Source organism: Poecilia reticulata, chromosome 10, assembly GCF_904066995.2.
Source record: "Poecilia reticulata chromosome 10, P_reticulata-male-v2, whole genome shotgun sequence".
Taxonomy (NCBI): Eukaryota; Metazoa; Chordata; class Actinopteri; order Cyprinodontiformes; family Poeciliidae; genus Poecilia; species Poecilia reticulata.
This window is the reverse complement of record NC_088839.1, coordinates 29,296,682-29,302,681: the sequence shown is the minus strand read 5'-3', so window position 1 is coordinate 29,302,681 and position 6,000 is coordinate 29,296,682. Positions and strand designations below refer to the sequence as shown.

The 6,000-nt window shown below is 39.4% G+C and overlaps 1 long non-coding RNA gene across 2 annotated transcripts in view; it reads left to right on the top strand.

Moving 5' to 3' along the window:
* Positions 1 to 486: 486 nt before the first annotated feature.
* Positions 487 to 6,000, top strand: part of LOC103471882 (uncharacterized) — an 86,635-nt gene continuing 81,121 nt past the window's right edge. For both annotated transcript variants that reach the window (XR_014089505.1, XR_534753.2), the window contains exons 1-2: positions 487 to 956; positions 2,026 to 2,231. This is a non-coding gene — a long non-coding RNA (uncharacterized LOC103471882). The remainder of the gene's footprint in view (positions 957 to 2,025; positions 2,232 to 6,000) is intronic.

Genomic DNA, 6,000 nt, shown 5'->3' with positions numbered 1-6,000 from the left:
TGGTGGAGTAGGGCCATTGTAGACAGAAAAAAAAGAGTAAATTTCAGCCTAAATAACTATTTTTTAAAAAAACAAAAAACACACAAACATTTCTAAGAATTAAAAATCAATATTGTTTGACTTTTGGAAATTCCTGGGTTTTTCTTTAACATTTTTGAGATTAAAATATTTTTTTTCTAGCAAACGTTCAACTTTTGAAACAGAATTTTTTTTTTTTCTGGAAAATTTCTGAGATTAATGTCAGAATTTCTGAGTTTTTGGTGGAAATTTACTTTTTTTTCTACCCACAGTGGCCGAAATACGCCGTCATAGTTGGAGAAAGAATTCATCCAGAAGTTTCAGAATGGTAGCTCTCCTGTTCAGGGGGTGTTGACCCCTGCTTTACAATATGGTTGCAGTCTCTATGGTCGCCATTTGTTGGATACCACCTCTCCTGCTTCAGGCTGATCACAGTATTATAATTTCACAGTATTATAATTTCACGTCCAGTTGGATTTATATGGGTTGCCATGGAGACACTCATTTGCGTACTTGAAAGTAGGAAATATATTACCTTGTTGCGTACGAGCCAATCACCAGCAGAACAAAACAGTTGTTTGTTTTGTGTTATTTTTTCTTTTTAATCAAATATATTTGGGATATATTTTTGCATCCCGATCAACACTCCGTTCCAGTAGGTGGCGCTTATCCTGCTGGACACGTTAACACCAGAACCCTTGTGTTTTTCCAAACACGTCCCATGTTGCTAATGAGCGCTTCTAGCTAGGTCATTCAATGACACACAAGAAGAGAATGGACCCATTTAGAGACGAAGAGACAAGATACGTAGTATTTGTGGTGATTAACAAACTGCACGCAGGTGTTGGGGACAGGAAATGGCAACACCAACACAGACAGTTCAAGAAAATAAAAATATAACCAAGTAGCCTACGCACAAGAATTACCTTTGACATTTGGTGAGTGTTTGAAGTTTATTTCTGTCTAAAATCCTCAAACACAATCAACAAACATGGATTTACTCAATGTCACGATAAAAGTGTTGTACAAAAGTATTCAAACCGATCAAAATGAATATGTTTTAATGGGATTTCTATGTAGAACAGCAGGAAAAGTAGTGAATAGATATGAAAAAAGGGTTGGTTTTAAAAATATTGACAAATAACGCTGTAAATATAAGTGCAGTTTACTTGCCCAAATCTATCACAGCGTATTGTAGATAGGATAAAAGAAGTAAATGTTAGCTGAAAAGCTCAAATTTAGCTTAATCTAAGAAGTTTTATAGTAAAAACTGTTAGTTTTTTTGTGTTAAAAATAAGTTATTAATGGTTTTTAAATTTCAGAAACAAATGTTCTTCAAAATCCCATCTGAAGCCTAAAATATTTATTGCTTTTCAACACGTCTAACTTGTAAAATGTAAAACTTCCATCGAGGAAGGTAGTATATTTTTTTGCATTTTTTTTTTCTTAAGCAGTGGCAGCTTGTTTTTCCTGGTTAATGAATGAATCAAACCCTTCCAGACAAAAGTAATACTTCTTTTAACATGGAAAACACCTCTCAAGCAGGAATCGCATTGCGAATTCAAATGTAAACAAATTAACTCCCCGGCTGCCCATCATGCTCCTGTACAGCTCAGTAATTGGGTTTCTGCGGCCACAGAGCGCACTCCCACTGAGAGCAGTGGTTTTTATCTTTCAACAGCTGAGATGATTTTCGGGCTTCATTTTTCCCCAGTGATGCATTTCTGGTTCAGTTACACCTGTTGATGATTTCAAAACAGACAAGAAATTGATTGCAGACATTTTGTTTCATGCTTTGCGGCTCTTTCCAGGCGTCTTTCATCGTCTCAGGAGCAGCGCAGAGAATGTTTGGGCCCATGGGAATCCAGCTGGGCTCTAAGATAATTTTAAGTGGTTCTGTTAGATTTCCAGGAAAGGTTTAACTTAATTGTTGAGAAAATATTGTGAAACTACTGAACAAGATGTTTTTAAACATAAATAGACAAACTGTTGTGTCTGTGTGCTCAGGGTGTCAGGAAGCAGTTTGCCAGGACCTCCACCTGGACTACAGCAGGAAGATGAACTCTGCTGGCTCCCATCTGCCCACCACTCCACCACTGGAACGGTTCTCTGGCCCTGTCGGGCTCTTGGCCTCATCCTCGCTGACTGAAGATTGGCCAGATGGCGTTATCTATGGACCAATAGGGCGCCTGGATCCATACCTCATCCCACAGGTAGCCTTTCCAACAGATGAGCCGTAAAAAGAAAGCGGCTTTTATTAAGGGCCAACCAATAGGAGAGCAGGGATGTGATCCACCAGTAATATGGGGCCAACCTGTATTTTCTGCTGTTGTTTGAGGTAATTCTGGGGTTAGTAGGTGTGTTTGTATGAAGCTGTTTAACACTGGTTAAATATTTTTGAATTGACACAACTCGTAAACTGATTCTTAAAGTTTAGTGTTTTGTTTTCCTAAAGGAGAACCATGAATGTACTTGAGTTTAGGCATAGTACATGTACTAGGAGTACCTGATAACTTCACATCCCTCTACGAAATCTGTTTTGTTTTTTAAAAAAAGGCGGTTCTGGACATTCACAAGAGGATAGTCAGGAAAAGTTTGCATAAATATGAATTGCTTGGGAGGATTTTATACTGAAACTGAGTAGAAGTTATTGTAGCAGAACAGGCAACTGAACTTTAGGGTGTGCTAATTTTTGTTACACAGATTTTCCATTTTAGCTCCATCTTTGTGTTGTAAATAATGACGGTGTTTGTCCTTCATGCAACCCTTTTCCCCCTGACCATGTGAGCTCTCGGCCTGTGTGAGTCTTTCTTCAGAGCACTTTGTCCCTTCTTGACACTTTTGGAAACATTCCCTTCTCTTTGCTTGGATGAACTTTCTTTCACCCTTTGCATTGTCCAGCTCTATGCAGAAACCATCTGGTATGGGATATATAGTATCTAATATTGTTTGACCCAACATAATGTTTGCAAAAGAAAAACTCTTAAAGCTGTAGTATGTCACTTTTATATAAAATGTTTTATATATTTGTTAAAGCTATCACTGTGTTGTGACAGTGTTGCATGAGACATGAGCCAGATAATCTGTGAAAAGATTGATCTCCTCCTTATGCTATTGCAGTGAAGAAGTGCATCTTGGTGGTGTCAGTCATCCTCGTGAAAGCGCTGCTAAATGTGCTTATAGTGGAGAAACTGTTGCAGGAGAACCGCTTATCTGCCGTCATCGGGGGGTCAGGCTAACTAGCCCTAGCATTCACAATACAAACTGTATCTTAGCAGAGAGGGAGGGGGTCGTGAGCAGCGTGCACTTTGCAGTGATTGACAGCACTAAGACCCTCCTCCTGGCTCTGATTGGTTGATTCTACTTAGCACTGGAGAAAGGCAGAGGAGCTGTTTTTTGTTTCTTTCACAGATTACCTGCTCATAACATACTGTCATGACATAGACGGTTTCAAAAAATATGTTAAAAATAGTTTTTATAAAAGTTACATACTGCAGATTTAACTTTTATATCCTTCGTTTTTTACATCATCAACACCTTTTTCTCCACCTCCCCTCACTGTGTCTGTCCAGCAGGGACTCAACAGGCGGCCCATGTTTGTTTCCCCTCTGGTCTTTCCTGATTTTTCTGACCAGCAGATTCCGGTCAGCTCTAATCTACTCGTTAATGTATCAGCTAGAAACCCCATTTGACACACATGCTTCCACTTTTCTGTTTGTTGCCTCCCACTAAAGTCAGCTTAATTCGTCCAATTTTGCCTTCATTAGGCTGCGTCTCAAGCTGCGGGGCACAGGTAATGCAAAGCATTTCCCCCTGCGGCTTACAGGTCCTAGCTTTGGTTGCTAGGAAGTAGAAGAGTCTCAATTGCAGCCATTTCCTCGCCAGTGTACCGAGAGGTCCTATTACCGCTGTTTAGGTCAGGGCAATTGGTGTCATTACAGGCAGCCAACTTCCCTCCACTGAAGTAATGAATTAGCCCAAGCTATTTCTGCTGTATGATTGCAGTTGCCAGGGGAGATGACTATGAAGTGGGGGGATAATTATGGTATGTATCCCTGAGCGGATGTGTGTGCTGCTGCGGGCCAGCCACGGGGGCGGTTTCCACACTTGTGTAATGGCTTAATGTAGCTGCTGACAGGCGGCTGGGCAACATGGAAAGGTGCTACTGTGCTCTGCTTCTGGACTGTGACTGACATGTCGAACCATGCCAACCTGTTTCAGCCCCGTGGCTCATTTACTCCAAATGACTCAATCTGACTTCTAAGAGTCATTTTTGCTCAGAAAGGCACACGAGGGGAGAATAAAGACTGAATAGAATTGTTTACAGAACCTTTTTGAGGGTAATTTATCTGGTAATTGAGGGTAACTTTATTTTATCGGGTAACAATAAATTTGGCTCAAATTTAATTAGGAGTTCCAATTCTCTTCAAGCTGTTTGAGAGAGGTAAGGAAACTATTAACTGTTGGAACACTTATGAATTACACCTACAATAAAAGAATAAAGAACTTTGCTTGTGCAGCTCATTTATAAATGGAAACGAGCAACCAGGAAATTTTATTCTTTTACACCAACTTCTGGGGATTCGGTGAAATAAAACGTTATGGCTGTAAACGTGATTGACATATCCCTTAATGCCTTTAAAATTTGACCCTGAAAGTTTTTTTTTGTGTGTATCCGGTCCAGAGAGCTTAGGCAGTGTGGTGGGTCCGGATCCCGTGCAGTGTTGGTGCAGATTTGCACTCTTAAACAAGCAGCACAGGATATTCCACAGATTGCCTGATTGAATTAAAGACACAACGGATGGCACCTGGTTCAGGCAACAAAGTGGCACTTAGAAATGTAGATAACAATATAAGAGGAAAGGAAAAGGGTGGGTGATGAATGAGCATAGCCATAAACTTACTGGCCATTTTATCTGCAGAAATACTCTTATGACTCTGCAGTCATCGGGTGGATCAGAAATGGACAAGAAACGGAGCTAGCTTGACATGTTATTGGCTGACATTTGAAAAGCAGCCAATCCTGGAGCAGCATTCATGTTCCTTGTCATTGATTGGTTGCACCGACAAGAGCAGAGATGAGAAAGACCGTGGATGTTAGCTTCCAGGGTTAAGATGGTTTCCACTGTGCATATTAGTAAGTCTGTTCACAAATTTTGCGCGGACGTGCAATTTTTACCAGGCATTGCAACTTTTCTGCAAATCTGACCAGTCACCTTAACATTTTCTGTATATCCTTCTTTTCTGACCAATTGCTGAAACTACCAATCCCTATAGCCCGTTTATAGTTGCACCTCCTGCTTCACAACGTTGCTGCATGCAGATTATGTTAGCTAGAGAATGATTAGTTAATTCATGCCAGTGTTTTATGTTAAGCTGCTATTTTAATAGGCAAAAATAAGTCCCTTCAGGATGATGCAATGTTTTTTTGTGACTGTTATGGCCTAAAATAGCATATTTTAAAGCAACTTTTTCTAAAAGTTGTGGTCAGATTTTTTACTATAAAATGGTTTCTGGTCAAATCTCTCATCTCTGACACTTTGCTCGTTCTATTGTGACAATGAAGATTTTTATTTTAAATATGTGAAAAGCAATAGTGAGCATAACTTGTGTACTTAAATTAAAAAGGATTGAGTTTATTCCTGACTTTCATTTAATAGGTCCATGGACCTATTACATGACATGTTTAAGTTCAGGTATATTTGGTATTTGATCTATTAAAGCAGGTCATAAATGTTTTCTAAAGAAGTTCAAGTATTTGTGCATTTTAGCTCTTTTTGAAAGGTTATGGTTCCTAATCCCCTGTGAATATCAGGCGTCCACTGCGTTCTGAAACATACACATACATGTAAATAAAGGAATAAACCATTAACCTGCTGTTGGGAATTAACTTGCAATTGTCACACAGCCAATATGGAGTAAGTATTTCACTAAAGCCTGGTAGTGTTTATTCTACTCACATTGTGGATATTTTTTTAATCA